General features: G+C 36.0%; 1 protein-coding gene across 1 annotated transcript in view; it reads right to left on the reverse strand.

Moving 5' to 3' along the window:
* ARVCF (ARVCF delta catenin family member) overlaps window positions 1-15470 on the reverse strand; it is a 372226-nt gene extending 356756 nt beyond the window's left edge. Inside the window, exon 1 of the mRNA XM_072413926.1 lies at window positions 15216-15470. The gene's annotated coding sequence lies outside the window, so the exon portion shown is untranslated. The remainder of the gene's footprint in view (window positions 1-15215) is intronic.
* Window positions 15471-16677: the final 1207 nt, after the last annotated feature.

Genomic DNA, 16677 nt, shown 5'->3' on the forward strand with positions numbered 1-16677 from the left:
ATTTAGGTACATTGTTTATCTGGAGGGGAACAAATAAATGTCTATCTAGCAGCACAATTCAACAACTCGTAGATGCAATAGCTGCAAGTGGAATGCCATTAATAGAAGTGGTACAGCCACGTGATAGCTCCCAATTAAATATTTATAAACCTTCTCCAACATATCATGTTTGATGACTTTTTATTAACTATACTGCATTACTAAAAGCATTTTATATGTCCACACAGAATTAAAATGTTTTTTTTTTTAAATGAAATGTCCGTAAAACTCTAAAAAAAAATAACTAACACTTTTACATTTGCTGTTCGGTAATTCTCAATGTGTACTTAATGTGAAGTGACCAGAAGATGTAAAAAGTCTTCACAAACACTCTTTAGATAGGGTTTAGATAGCCCCAGGAAAACTTAAGTTGTGTTTCCAGAGTTTCATTAGATGCCTTTATTTGATGAAATCCAGAATTTATTATTATTAGTATTATTATTATTAATAAACAGGATTTGTATAGCGCCAACATATTACGCAGCACTGTACATTGAATACGGGTTGCAAATGACATACTAATGCAGACAGTGATACAGGAGTAGAGGACCCTGCCAGAATGATGTAATTAAGGCAATATAGTACTACCAGGTCAAATTATATTTTTTTAACCTTTCCTTTTGTGGTCTGAAAGAACACTGCACCAGTGACATAAGATAACAATGCTCTTTTATTCTTAGCAGCAGTAATCTTCCGTGTTGGATATTCATACCCACAGCTGGTTCACATCGACCTTTACGGGGCCATCTCCCAATACAAGAGATGAGCCACAGAAGTGAGTCACACACAGGCACAAGTAACAGAAAATTTTATATACAGGTAATTTTTTCAGAGGCTAGGAAGGTGAGATACCTGTATTTTCTCTGAATGCTAAAGATGCTCTTCAGAAAGATTTATATAAAAGGCACTCATTAATGAAGCTGCCTAATTAACAATTACATCTCTTTTTTAAACGCAGCTTGTGCAAGTACCTAAATTTGACTTATCTTCAATTATTTTTATTAACCTGTCCCAATAAAACAGGGAGTGGGAGCACAGCACTAGAAGTCAATCAAATGTGCTGCATGCAAACATTCTGAAAACAGTCAAGCTGAAGATGAGAGCAGAGAAATTAAGACCAGTCTTCTGCTGCCATATATGCAGCTGTGGATTTGACAACTGTTGTCCTTAAAGTGAACTAAACTTTAAAAATAAGAAATTGCAAGCCGACAGGTGGTTTACAGCAGAAGAGACAGGTGATGTTCCTTCTGCAATAAAATATACTTACCTGCCTGTTCGCAATACTTTCTGAAATGTACACTGAGCTGCGCATCCCGAAAAAGATTCTTACCTGCTTGTTTGCAATCTTTTCTGAAATGTACATGTATGCATGGTAAATATCCTAGCCTCCAAGAATTAACTCTTGTGAATGTCGTATTATTTTGGCCAATCAAGATGATTGAAGAGGATTAGGTGAAAATGCCAGCACCCAAGACAGAACAAAAAGAAATGAATGTACTTAAAAATTTGCGGCAGCTAAGATAAATTGAAGCATAGTTATTGCCTTTAAACAATATTGCCTCTTGCAATATTTTTTTTATTTTTAGCTTTAACTGTAACAGTTTAAGTGTCGTGATCTCTCTGGCTATGATGTCTGTTAGAGTTGTAAAGATCTCAGGGCTAACAGTGCACCAACTCTCATATATGGTAAGGATGTTTATATAGTTGTTGAACTGGATTTCAGCTTTTAAACAAAATGTGTGCAAAAAGTCAGGACAAACAATACAAATACTGATATAGTAAGCTTCTAAATAGTAAGTAATAGTATAGTAAACTAATAAATTCAGTTTATAAAAACTCAGTTTAATCTATCCTGGATATGCAGTCTACTATTTCACTAAGAAAGAAATTGCTGTAGGATGCTGAAAATGGTCAGCTTACTCCAAATGTGTGTCCACATACTATTTGCAAGTTACCACAGGCAGTAATTTTATGAAAGAGTTTGAAGTGACAAGTTATTTGTGGTGTATAAAATACCAAAAAAGGCAAAACAATTCTACAACCTAATTTGAAAAGTGGGAAAGGCTTAAACACATCTAAATCTAAAATAAACATATAAATAAAATATATTATAAACCTAAACACTGATTACACTACAAATCAGGAGCCTATATCAAAATGCAGCAATTCTAACATAATGTGAACTACAATGTAAAAAAAGCAGGGTCTCTCAACAAGCTTCACCCAACAGTGGCCCCCGTATACCACTATATCTTTACTAATGTGGCAAATCGACACCTGCCAAATAGTGCATTGCATGGCAGCAGCTGAGTGGCAGTAAGTGAATTAGTATCCGTCCAATTATATTGTTTAGTATGGATACTTATAACATCACCAGCATCTATTGTTTTCAAGGTCCTTTCATCTGGGTTATGATAATATTAGATTACTAAAAAATCTGCACAGTACTGCTGTTTTCACAAGGAAGTCTAAGAAACAGATTGGCTGAACAGGTAATCCCATAAGGTGGGAATGCAATAACAGATTGCTTCAATTTAGAAGAGAAATAAAAGGGGTAATGGGATCACCAGATGCCATTCCCCATAGAGGTGGTTTGTGTGCTGGGTGCCTGTTATTCACTCTATATACCAGCTGCAAAATCCCATGTGCACCAATGTACTGGTAATGTTGATGCAGAGCACCAATGGACTGTAGGGTTTTTTTCTGAGAAGCAATGCAGTCAGGTTTCCTTTGAAAACTAATGCACTGTTAGTGATTACTTTAAAATCAATGTACTGTTAGAATTACTGAAAATGACAATTGTGCTTTTATTTAATAATATTCCTACAACTCACTGATCATACTAATGATCCATGACGTGTAGATCCAAAATTATTTAAAGGGATTCTTGGGATTACAAATTGAAATGGGGGCTACAATTTTGTTTCAGTATGCTGACATGGATAAGACCTGGATCTATCATGAAGACAAAGACAATAACTTTAGTTGTAGGTGTCTGTGTTCATTTTTTTGTCTTTAAATGGGAAAGTCCCTCGTACAACATTATAACCATTGTTTCTCAGATAAAGCTATAGAGAGGATGAAGTTGAGATGATTTCCTTACCCAGTCACCCAGAAGAACTAACTTTGCTTCCTAGAGTGTTTATTTAGGTATATATGGTCATGGAGAAAAGAGAGACAAAAGTTTAACTGGGAAAGCATTTACATGCCTTCCCCTTCAGCAGGCTAATCCATAATGTAAAATAGTATTACAGTGCACTGACACTGACAGAGACTGAATGTACCTTTGTGTTAAGTCTATCTCTTAGCATTATTCTTTTTCATACTTCAATGATCTGTAAAGGTGAAAAATCTCTTGACAGAGAGGTGAAACAGCAAAAAGCATTTATTATTTGGCATTCAAAGAAGTATGAGAAAGCTTGGGAAAGAAGGAATGAAGTACCAAAATACTAAAATCCCTAGTATTTGATATAAATTGTTATTTCTCCCCAAACTTTCCAACATGACCAAATAGTCTGGGTCTAAATGACTCTCAGAATACAAAAAAGCAGAAACTGAAATAAAGCCCAGGTAGGTACATATCAGTCTGTTCTGACGTTTCAGATAAAGAAGAGATGTGCTTGTCTACAACACAATGCTTTATATTACAAAGTTTATTGCAAGGTTACAATAAATAAAAGCTTACAATTTCACACTAAATGTCACAATAACTAAAAGCCAAGTTTCTGGATTCTGACTTTAGGAGTTGTGCTTAAAATTTCCTGATTTTCATCATCTCCAATACGCAATAACAATGTTAGTGACAGATTTAAAAAAGTATTTAGCTTGTTGCCAGAGAGGAGCTAGGATTTATATATCCAATGGTACTATTTATGGGTTGTAATAAATATATTACACTAAGAACCTGTCCTTGGGCACATACTATCAAAGCAACTATCAATCCATCCAATGAAAGTAAAATGGCAAGTTAAACACATACCTTATATAGTACATTATATTTAATATCTATTGAAAGCATTGTTTTGGTGGTGTCTGATAGAAGAAAATAAACTAATAGTCTTCAACATGTTTATCACATTCGTAATATACAATTATTAAAAAGAAAATCAAGAAACTAATTTGATATAATTTATGACCTTCCATTCAGCCTACCCAGCTTCCCCCTATAGGCTACATATTTTTGTTCAATATGTTCAATAACAAAGTCCCATTACAGAAAGGATGCACTGTAAGCTAAAATGTCATACAGGTGTACAGACACACAGTCATATACCATGATCAGTGCAATATATTGACTAAAGTATATTTAGAAAAAAGTATCATATTTTACATTTACAAATAGGATAAACATATAATAGGATAGACAAGACATAGGGCAGAAAAAAAGAGAAGATGATTTAGGTCTCAAACCAGCTATGAAAATTAGGTGGTAGGTACTGATCTATTCAAGGTTGCCACATTTGCTAAATTCAGGTACATTGCACATTAAGCCCTCTATCTTTGCATGATCCTTTGTTGTGTCATTTTTCTTTTTTAGTAGATTTCATTCGTTGGTCAGAGTACATAGGTTTTTGTGTGGCTGCTATAAGGAACAGAAATACATATTTATACTGTATAACTGGGTCATCAGGGGGTTTCAAATGCTTCAGAGTTTTATCTATTCCTTCACAAATGCATATGACCTGCAAGTGACCTTATTTTAACCTGTGACTGACCTCCTTCTAAACGGCATGAAGCTGCTTTTGCATTGTTTAGAATTATAAATCTCTGATGCAAATAAAAAGTCTGTGAAGCCATAACTATTTTCTATCAAAGTTTTTAAGCTATTGGGCAAAGGTATTTATTATCTAAGAATCATGTCAATCAATTTGTAATCAACTATAAAAAAAACACATTAGCATGCTTAACAGCATGCTATTTTTCATCATTATATTATATGTCCAACAAGCTGACAAGTTTTACACTTTTTCCCTCCAGCTATGATACCCAGGGTCTTATTTTTTAAATGCTGTGAGTTGGTGTCTTTATTTGAGTTTTGAATAGAGCTTCAAAAGAACAAAGGAAAACGTTGGTTGACTACTGATTAAAATTGTCTATTAATGTATGCAGAGGTGGGGGGCCAGTAATGTTATCTGTCAGAAGAATAACTTGGAACACTACAAGAGTTATAAAATATTATAGGAAATACACTTAAATAATATCCTATAATAATAAGTTAATTGATAAACAAAGTTATGGGACATAATACAAATAATATAATTGTAAATCAAAACTTGAAATACTACTATTTTGATTTCAAATTTTGCAGTTTCACCTGGAAAAGCATGCATTACTGCAATGCATAACACAATGGGCCTGAATATTAAAGGTCTCCAAGGCTGGAGAAGATACACTTTGATCAGAGAAGCTGGGTGATCCAGCAAACCTGGAATAGATCTGGACCAGGATTGAAAACATTTGCTAACAAGTGACAAATTACTTTAATGAAATCCATTCCAGGTTTGCTGGATATCCCAGGTTCACTGATGAAAATGTATCCTCTCCAGCCTTGGAGAGCTTTAGTAAATTAGGCCCACTGTGCAATATTTGGTTATTTGCAATGACATTCATTTTCAGATGTAACCCAACATAACTGCATTGCAGCGCACTGCAATGCACAGTAGTGCGGAACTATGTACTGTGTTAACAAAAATGCTGAAGGTTTGCTTTTGTCTGTTTTGGAGCACTGGCAACCCATTCACATGAATGGCTGTTCTTAACACAATATGTATTAACATGTATGAATTATATTCAAAGCTATTGCCTAGCATGGTGCAAATGAGCCCTTCAAGCAACAAAAATACTAATTTTATACCAAAGTGAATATAAAAAGCAGACAATGTCATGCTTTGTTGTCCATGAAAAGTCCACTTTCATATCCCGACTCTGACCTAAGGCAACAAATCACAGCTTGTAGAGTTTTATTACACTTAAAAGGCCGGCTATTTCTGTGTAGGCTAAGTCTATCCAAAGGTAATACCTCATTTTCTGATCTCTACAAAGAGATTTGAAAGTAATCCTAGAAGACCTGAAATGGAAAGTGTAATTGGATTTTATTAGACTGTTATAAGTCTACCAGTGACATTAAGCCAGAATGAACCCATGGTTATTGCTTAACAGGTAAACACACTGTATCTGAGCTTTATTTGAGATTCCTAAAACAAAATAAGTCTATAACTATTAAGAATTTAAAGCCCTAAACCTGTGTAAGAATTGTGTTCCTGTTGCTGCTGTGCACTTCACCTTCATCAGACACTCTTCAAAAGTGTAAAGGGGACAGTTAAAGTACTAGTAAGGAAAAGACAAATAAGGTCAGAGAGTGAAGTAAATCCAATATGCATACAAGCTAACAAACTCCATAATGGACAACTTGTGTCATATACATCAAGGCTAAGCTGTGTCATAGACAAAATGGTCATCATATTTGAAAATATGGCACACATTGACCTCCAGCAATGACTGGTCCAGCAACCAATCACTGCTGTATCCCCCAAAGCCAGCATCTGTGCTACTGATTCTTCTGAATAGACCACAATGCTATTTGGTCAAAATTGGGTGGCCAACTTCTGTGCGCCGCATATCCAAAGCCTTGTATATAGACGTTCACAAAACAGCTGGATGGTGCTTGACATGGAGATTCTAATAATAATTGCTCGTATTAAGCTGAATTCTTCGCAGTGCTGAAATATTGTACAGACTTTAAAGCCCTTTGGTTTTGCTTGGCACATAGGCATTGAACTGCTTACTGAGCCAGCCTTGTTTAGTTTATTTATTTTTGTTGGTTTTGACTTTTGTGGTTTATAAAAACAAAAGGCAAAAAAAAACTAAATTATGTAGATGTTGTGTGCCTGTTGTTCCTTTGGCTTAGAAATTTAACATTTTGCAATCGGACATGGCAAAAATATATGATTTTTTTTTTTATAACTCTCGTTCATAAACGCTTCTCTTTTTTCTGTTGATTAAAGAGAAGTGTCTATTTTGTCATAACCCTACTAAATACATTTTTCTCCTTCCCTGACAAAAAAAAAAGATAGAACTCGCCCGTGAAGTGAACATCCTGGATCCTTGTTTACAAATAATATAAAATTTCCAGCCCCCTAATATGATCTCCATAAAGGATAATGAACCATATAGTCCTGGTTATCATAGTATAACTAAACATGGAAGTGATAATACACAAAAACACATTTCATCTTCATAAGTATGAATACACAGGCTGTGGAGCTGTAAATGAAATAAAAATGCATGCAATAAAAACAGATAAATAAAACAAAGATGAAAATAATGATGAAATGAAACTAGTTTATTGCAAACAACAGTTATAAATAAAGAAAAGGTTATCATATCATTCTTGGACATACATTCAGCTGCTGTAACTCTCCAATTTTCAAGCTGTTCTTCAGATTGGTAGTTACTTGATCAAATGTACAATTTCTTTAGATATCGGCAGGATTTCACATTTGTATTCAGCTCTCTTCACTTTCAGTAGACCAAACTAAGAAAAACTTTAGCCAAGATTTTTAAAAAAAATACAGAATCACATGGCTTAGGTTTTCCATACATAGCATATCAAAGGCAGATTGGTATTTCTGGCAAGATGTTAAGAAAGATGTTTTTTTCTTTATTTTTTTCAGCTGTAATCAATTTCAAAATGACTATATTTTGACAACCTCCCAGTGATTTATCACTGCACTGTACACATTTTAGACAAGCAGACTATGATATAATGAAAGAGCATAAATAAACTTTACAGGTAGATCATCTGAACTATGATGCACATTTTAGAAAATAACAGTCTTTAAAGGGAACAATCCAACAGAACTGCAGCTATATGACTTATAAACAAGAAGAAGAAAAAATGTCCTTGGGAATAAAAGAAAGCAGAAACATAGGAGCTCACAATTTATTTATTTCATATATATCATAGACACTAAATGCCCACTAGGTAAAGCAAAATAAAATATTTTTCATGTTTGATGCTTGTTGCAAAGGTTTAAAGCTGAATATTGTGGCTATTGTGGCTACCCCCTTCTTATACATTTTGGAATTATGATGAGGAAACAGGTTCTTGCCAAAATTGCTGGCTCCTCAGTGGGGAGTCTATTTTCAGTTGCAGTAGTAAGCTTCAGTGTTCGCCAACTTTTTTCTAAGAGCAATACTATAGGGAGATATTATTTCACCGTCCTAATAATCACTAAACACCATATAAAGATTCCCGGAAGTATGAAAAAGAAGGCTAAGGTACTGACATTTAGGCAAAGCAAATTATTGGCTTTGCTTTTTTTTTCCAATAGAAATCATATGGCCTATTTTGAGACCTAACCAGCTGTTGTGGAAGCTCAGAGCACTATTTTTTGCAATATGGGTATAATTGGGGCTTGAACCAGACCACCTTGTAATGGTCCAAGTTGCAGAAGCAAGGAGTTTGAATGCAAAAAAAACTTGTCAGTGAAATCACCATACTTTTTAAGAAACCATTTAGTGATATAACCCAACAGGAGCTATCTATAATTAGGTGGAATGCTACCTTATACAAGTACATTTAATAAACTGTTACTACAATATTGTGTATTTTTCTATAATAAAAGACATTTTAATAAGAAAGCAAGAGCAACTAAGAAAACATTTCCTTTAATTTACAAAAGTTATTATTTTACTTGTCTGCTCCCCCATACTGTGTTTATATTCTGTGTACAAATTTCGTAATGCTCCATCTTGTTCTTATATTAAGGAATGTGATTCATATTAAGGGATATCAAAAATGGTACTCAAAACACCTAATGTCCTAGGATTTGTCATTGAAATACGTACATTCACATTCTGGGTTGACAAATTTAACACACTGTGTACTATAAAGCCAACTGTGGCCTTTTGTGGCTACAAGAAGGAAGGAAAGGTCTCTTCACCAGGGTCTCAGACACTACATGAAAAGCTGTGTTTCCCTGCAGCATGTAACTATGCAAAAACAACATAGAAAATCAGCCTACATATGTTAAGTTTTTACAGAGAATTGACTGATTACTGAATGTCAGAAAAATGTGACACTTCACAGTGTGAAAACCTTGAAAGAACTTGATTGAACAGCATATCAAAATAAATAAAGCTCTATCTAAAGTGTGTTCCTTTCTATTACTCAGAGATGACAATCTGATGGCTTTGTATTGATGGAATCAAGACAGTAACTGCTAAAGAAAATGGCAAGACCCACTAGAGCATCAACAACTGTATCAGCAACCTGTCTGAAGTGGGTGATATTCATTCAGGAGACATCTCCACCCTCCAAGGGGATACAGCTGATATGAAATATATTATGGGAAGCAAGAAAGCAATTAGCCAGCACTGCCTTTGGCAGTTGTGTCACTCCGAGCTACAAATTGGCCAGAAGTTTTGCTTCCCTGCTACAATGATTACACACAGACTAGAAAAACTGAGACAATTAAATTAACCACTGCAATGCTTGAAAACTGCAATAGGCAGAATATACACAGAAACTGGATTTAATTACCATGCTGAGCACTGCAGGGGGTCAAAATAACAAAATGCGTGTGACAGTTTATCACAAAACAACACATCTAATTACTTTCATAACTCCGGTCTAGCTGGGCTGAAAATCACCCAGGCAAGTCAAATAACAATGTATGCACATATGTTCATTAATGGTCTGAAACAAGTTAGAAATATGATGAATTACTGCTGGAAGTTGGTAGTGTGTGAGTACCTACAGAGTCAAAGCGGTTTGGTAAATAGCTGTAAATCTCTAAAACACAATCTTAACCATATGCCTGATGATCATTCATCCCCCACATTTGTTGAAGAAAACAAAAGGGTAAAGTGACCCTGCCAAGTTACAGGTTCTGCTGAAAGTGTTTGGCTAGTGAAGGTCTCCTCACTCACCTATCTGGCAGCCTGTGTCTTGTAAGATTCTCCAGTATTCAACACTTCCAGGAAAATCAGATGTTGCGTATTATTGGTTTCTGCTCTGACCCCTATGTCACTACTGAACTCAACAGTGACAGAGAAGTTGGTGGATGAAACCATGGCACATGGCAGGGAATAAAGACATCTGACATGGTATGCCAAAGAGTCTTATAGAAGCTGCAGAGAACATCACTCAAAATTTAAAACATGGTGTCTGATACTCAGTCAGCTCCTCAGATAAGTTCATATACAGAAGTTCTGGAAGCAAGCATTTTTTTGCATTCCCATTTATCAGATTCCATCTATGGCCCTCTAATTTCCTGTGGAGGGCTCATCACCCATGTGCAGTACAAAGACAAAGGGATAAGCAGCTAAAACTCTTCTTTTCCTTTTCCACAAATACTTATAGAATTTAATAATACACCTTTCTAAAAATGTTTACTTTTTTCTACTGGCCTGGTTTACACATAGACACAGATGTGTGTTGCACTGCAGTGACTGAAGGAGGCCCATTTATTTATTATTGGTTACTCTACCACATGGCAGAACACAAAAAGAAGGATATGCACTTCTTTTTGTTTACTATCCAACCATAGTACTGTGTGTGACGGTGCAATACACTGCAGGTGCATGAATGGCACTACAATGTACCAACACAGGTCACACCAGTAAATGGAGCCCTGGGAGCATGTTTATGACCACAAAAAATACAACTTTTACTTATAAAATCATTTTGAAATACTGAGTAAAAATATTTTATAGTTATTGAGCCAGCAGATAGAGATGTAGGCTTAGTTCACACAAAGGCTTTTCTAGCATTTTTTGCTGGATAGCGGACAACCTACGAACCATTGAATAGTTGACGCATTGCATGCTCTATCGTTAAAACCAATGAAAACATGCACAAAGGAGGGTGGTTGTCTGGTGTTCATCAACCACTGCAGTAGTTCCTAGTAATTCCTAGATGCTGCTTATAGTATCTGGCATTTGTCTATCTCTTTAACCAGTCTGAAAAAAAAAGTGCCGATGAATTGCCTATAGATGATTACATGGGGCTGAATACATGTGGCTTCAAATGTTTACCAGGCCAAACCTAAATTAGGTAAATAATAATCAGTAAATATATGAAATAGTAATAATAGTATTCAAATATAATTAGAGGTCTGTTTATGAAGCGGTAAATCTAACATTTTTAACTCAGTGGAGAATGTTCCAGATGCATGTGTGTTCAATAGCAGTGATTGATTATCCACCACAGAATGCCAGACACACTGCTTTACATATGAACCCTTAGGTAAATAAAGTGAGAGGAAAATTTCTCTTAGCTAGTTGTCATTGGTTTCCCCAATGTAATTTTACTCTTATCTCTTGTTCTGGACAACTTTATGATTACCTATCACTTTATTTGTTTTGGCGACAGGAATTACCAGGTAAGAAAGCAGAAGAGAAACCCAGTTACATCTAATCCTTCCTAATTCTAGAAATGTATAGACAAATGGCTTTACATACAATTGATTAGATGGAAAGGGTCTTGTTTACAGAACTCAATAGCTTCAGTTCACATTTAGCAGATGAATCACAGGAGTGTTTGATTTATAGTTTGATCTGGCTCTAAATATACTTTGATGCCTGAAAGCAAATGGCTGCAGCTAGGTTCAGAAAAATACTTTATGCTATGTGGCACCAGTGCAATGATTCTTTGTGTAAAATAAAAATAAAACATTATAAAACATTACTGTAGGCAAAGGAAAACTATTTCCAAAACTAAATGAATTCAAGAATTTCTATATTTTCCCCAAAACCTTTATAGCTAACATTTTTAAAATTTTGCTATTCATGTGTCAAAACCACTACATTTGGAATTTTAGCAATGACTAGATGTAACAAATAATAATTAAAATGAAACATGACTACTTTAGCAACTATCAGTTCCCTAAATATAACAAAACAAATCAATTGCATTCTCCTGCTTCTCATCCAAGTAAATGACAATAGTACAGGTTGAGCTAAATGCCAGGCTTCTAATGCAACATACGATTTACATTTTCTTGGCCCCATGTAAGCCCAGAACACATCTCTGTGCTCACTAACCTCTGACTTCCACAAAGGGTAAGCTTCATGATGAGTCAGTTCCTACCATCTCTCTCCTCCTGCTGTTACACAGACATGAGACGGCTTTCACTGTCTGACAGATAACACATCCTCACTAAAGAAACAGCTACACTAGAAATGAAATGCCACTGCCAATACTCCACATACAAGAATACCACTGCTAATACCCCTCATACAAGAATACCACCCTCATACAAGAATACCACTGCTAATACCCCTCATACAAGAATACCACTGCTAGTACTCCTCATACAAGAATGTCAGAAGTTAAAAGAAGTTAAAAATGTAATATAACTGTACAGTAGCATATATAATATATATAACATAAATATATATATATTTATTTATATATTTTATGAAGATTTCTTTGCATTGGACTCCAATACAATACAAAATGATTTGAATTTCCCGCCGCTCAGTCCAGGGAAACCCTGTAGATCTTGGCTCTTCACTTCGCTCCTGGAGATCAGAGGGAGAAGACGTGTCCCCAGGAGCTGCAGGGGCCAGAAGGACGACGGGGGACGACAACAGAGGAAGGTAGGTGGGGTTTTTTGTTAGCCTAAAGCTACCTCAAGTGTGACTTGGGATTACCGCTTTTTGCAAGTAAAATCCACCCCAAGTCATACTCGGGATTACCGCTAGGGGGTTATACCCCTTATATTAAAACGCTGCTCCCAATACTCCTTATACCAAAACCAGCAACAGGATAATGGACTGCACAGCAGTAAAATTATTCTGTCAATACAATATGTACATAATAGAGAGATAGTTACTAAAATAACATATACCCTGAAATAAATACATGATATTTAGCTAAAACAAATATGTTTTCAACAAATCAATACAAAGTAATACTTATCACTGACTTCAATTTATAATCCAGCAGTAATAAATTTAGACACTGCCACCTGGCTCGCACATTTATATATGGCAGGAAATTATACACTGGTATGCGCATGGGAAGCTCAGCATACACGAAAGAGAAGATATTAAAGATGGTAAGAAGCCTTTATTGCTGGGGATACAAAATAATAATGTATTCCTTCTGCTAAAGCTCAGCTACTAGTTATGTACAGCTAGCTGTTGTATTTAACTGATAGCAACCAGTAAATGTTTTCTAACCTGTCCAATCACTAGTATACCAAACAATGTACAATTGATGTGGTGGGTGACAAACTTGTACCCATGACGGGCTCCAGGTGTAGAGTAAAGTTACCTTTACACAGTAAAGAGTGCTGGAATGGGGGCAGACAGAAGTATCAGACCCAGTAGGCTTCATTCTGAGGGTATGCGATGTGTTTTGCTGCCCATGTACATTTGGTACCCATACTTGTACCAAATGTAAAGCTGTCGTTTAACCAAGTTATGTTAAATAAAAAAGCGCAGACTGTAATTATTCTGGATTCAATTTTTTCTCAACTGTTATATACATCAGTTTATACAAACTAGTATTACTGATAAGGTTCAGGCCCCTATTTAACTTTTATAGTGTCTCTAGTGTATCTCTCTAGTTAGTATCTCTCTCTCTCTGTATCTCTCCAGTGTATTCTTTCATTTAGTTTTGTACAGTTCGGAACAATACCAATTGTACTAGAGTGGCCTTTTCTAAAATGTGGCGGAAGCCTTGAAATAATTTTCAGGTCTTAGGGAACCCCTTTAATGATTATTATATCCAAAGCTCACAGCATTAACCTAATGATCAGTAGGAAAAAAGCTTCCTACATTGCTGGCCATTGGGAAGAATATTGTCCGTACATATAGCCAAACATATTATGTCAGTGGTGACCGATCTGAGAGGGACAAATTGCTCAAGAAATGTCTAGCAATTTCTAGAGGAACCCTGGGATTTCACGAAACCCTGAATGAGAAACACTGTACTAGGTTATATTGAAGAAAAGATATTCTAACTGGTTATTATAGCCAACATGAAACTTTCCCATTCCTACACTGATCATTATAGGAAATATGAAATGTTCCTGGTGGTTGCAACATGAAATTTCCTTGTTCCTACACTAGTTACCGTAGGCAATATTAAATGTTCTTGTTTGTACATTTATTACACTGGTCCCTTCATGGCTCCGCAATGTCCATCCATTACCTCCCCGACCTGGTATGATTGATTAATCTGCTTCAGAGAACATTTTTTTCCTTTCACCTCTTAGTAAACATTCATTAAATGGAATGCAATGTTTTCATTAGACATAAGACCAATGATGTATGCAAAGACAACATGTCATTCTAACAAGTTCCTGATCACAGCCATCATTACCAGAGATTCTGTACTTGGGCAATGGTCTGCTGAGTTTATTCCCAGACATATCTGCCTTGGGGACGCTAATCTAGATAGCCACACATTCATAATAAAACATATATGGCTGAGTATTATTTTCCGGCTGTCATGGATGACATCACGCCAATGGTTTACCGACAATCTAAATATAAAACACGCCAGTTTTTTTTTCTGAATTTCAAATACACAGAAATCATATACACAAAAGGAAGCAAATGAAGAATACACATAATATATGACGAATGCAAGCAATGGGACATGTGTGATCCCTAGTTTGGAATTCTAGCGCTGAAAATAAATGCAGACAAGTGTTTCTAGATAATAAGAACTTCATTCTGGATGACAGTGACAAGTACAGGCAATCATCATATTATATAGGAAGAGGTAACCTGGGATGGATGCAGGAACTTCATTGTAGGCACAGAGATCTGATTACTATAGAATGAGCAGCAAGGTGTCATTGATCTGTACACACATATTACACATTAGGTTCATACACCGGTGCACGGATTTCACATACTCATAACAAAGCCTTGTAAGGAAGCTGCCATGGAGAGGATGATGGAATGACATGTATGCTGGTATAAGGGAGGAGGGCACTGATTATCTGCTGCTACAATCTACACAATGAGTCTGTGGGATTTGGCCAGATCCTGGATGTAATCCCTGAGATCATGGTGTGTGCACTATGACAGGCGGATTCCCTGGCAGCAGCACTGTGGCCCTTTATTCCTTCTGATGAGCACATGACAGGAGCGCTGCATGCACCTCCATCCCCCGTCATCACACCCCATCGCATTATCTGCGCTTTACCTACATTGCACGGCTCGCTCCAGCAGTCCCGAGCTCGTCCCCCCCTTCCGGGTCTTGTCACCTTCACACGGGCCGACACCACAACTGGAAGGCGGGTTCCGCTACGGCCGCCGGGTTCGCTGTTATTGTCCTGTCAGCGCCGCCCAAACCGGACCCGCCCCCTCCACGGAGAGATACAGGCAGCTGCCGGTGAAAGGCGGAGCTCCGAATTGCATTACTAATCAAAAAGGAGGGGATTCGGCCACCGCTAATGACTTTACATCACCGTCACATCCCGCCTACTCGTCGCTAAGGCGCCCAGGACAACCGCTAGCGGCCCCGAACGCAAGCCAGTCTCTTGCTTCCTAGCAACGCTAGCTTCAGAATTGTGGCAGCTGAGTGGTTACTGTATCTATCAATCATAATAATCTCTTCTCCGATTGGTCAGATTAGGATTCGGACTGTAGGATCTCTGCCACGGCGACCTGAGACTCGGTGACAGGTCTTGTGTTTGACTTAAAGAGGACCTGTCACTGTAATAGTGCTACAGCTGATGCATATAACTAAACGAAAGCGCCCAGAGCGGTCACTATGATTAGAGTTGGGCTCGTGAAAAAAAAAAAAAAAAAAAACGTCAGCACGACTGCTGCTGGCAACAATAGAAGCGCCTTCCTTCCAGTGTCTACAGATAACCTCATTCTTCGATTGTAAGCTCTTCGGGGCAGGGTCCTCTCCTCCTGTGTCAATGTCATTTACAACCCTTATATAAATACTGTTTAATAATATTAGTATCATTTCATTCTAAAATACAATTGTTTGTTATAAACTGTACTCCATGGAGATGTATAAAAAAATCTAGTGATCCATTCATCAGAAAGAAATAATAAATGTATGTAAATGCTGCTAATGTGAGTAGATGAATCTATGTTTTGATATTATTAATAATATTATTATTATTATTAATCAATATTATTATTGTTATTATAATATTATTATTATTACGAATCTATATTATTATTATTATTATTACTAATAATATTATTATTATGAATCTTTATTAATATTATTACAAATCTGTATTAATATTATCACGAATCTATATTATTATTATTATTATTATTTTTAGAAATCTTTATTAACCATTGTGTACCAAAAGCGTTACAGGTTTTCATGAAATTTTGTTTTTTAAATTGTAGACCTGTAACTTACAGAAATATGTCCGAATAGGGGTCTAGTAGATATAATGAATATAAAAAATGTTTAAAACACACAATCATGTAAAAAAAAAAATTACTTTTAATAAAATTAAAGGAAAAACACAAAATTCAGCTTAAACAAGAATACATAAATGAAAAATACTGAAAATGCGATAATTCGGTATACTGTATAGTAATGTATTTTTCTAAAACACCTCCCTAGTGTCCGTCACCTACCTATAGACAAAACCACACAAATATATTTTCTATTATTTTGTATTGGATTGGATA

Source organism: Pyxicephalus adspersus, chromosome 6, assembly GCF_032062135.1.
Source record: "Pyxicephalus adspersus chromosome 6, UCB_Pads_2.0, whole genome shotgun sequence".
Lineage (NCBI taxonomy): Eukaryota > Metazoa > Chordata > Amphibia > Anura > Pyxicephalidae > Pyxicephalus > Pyxicephalus adspersus.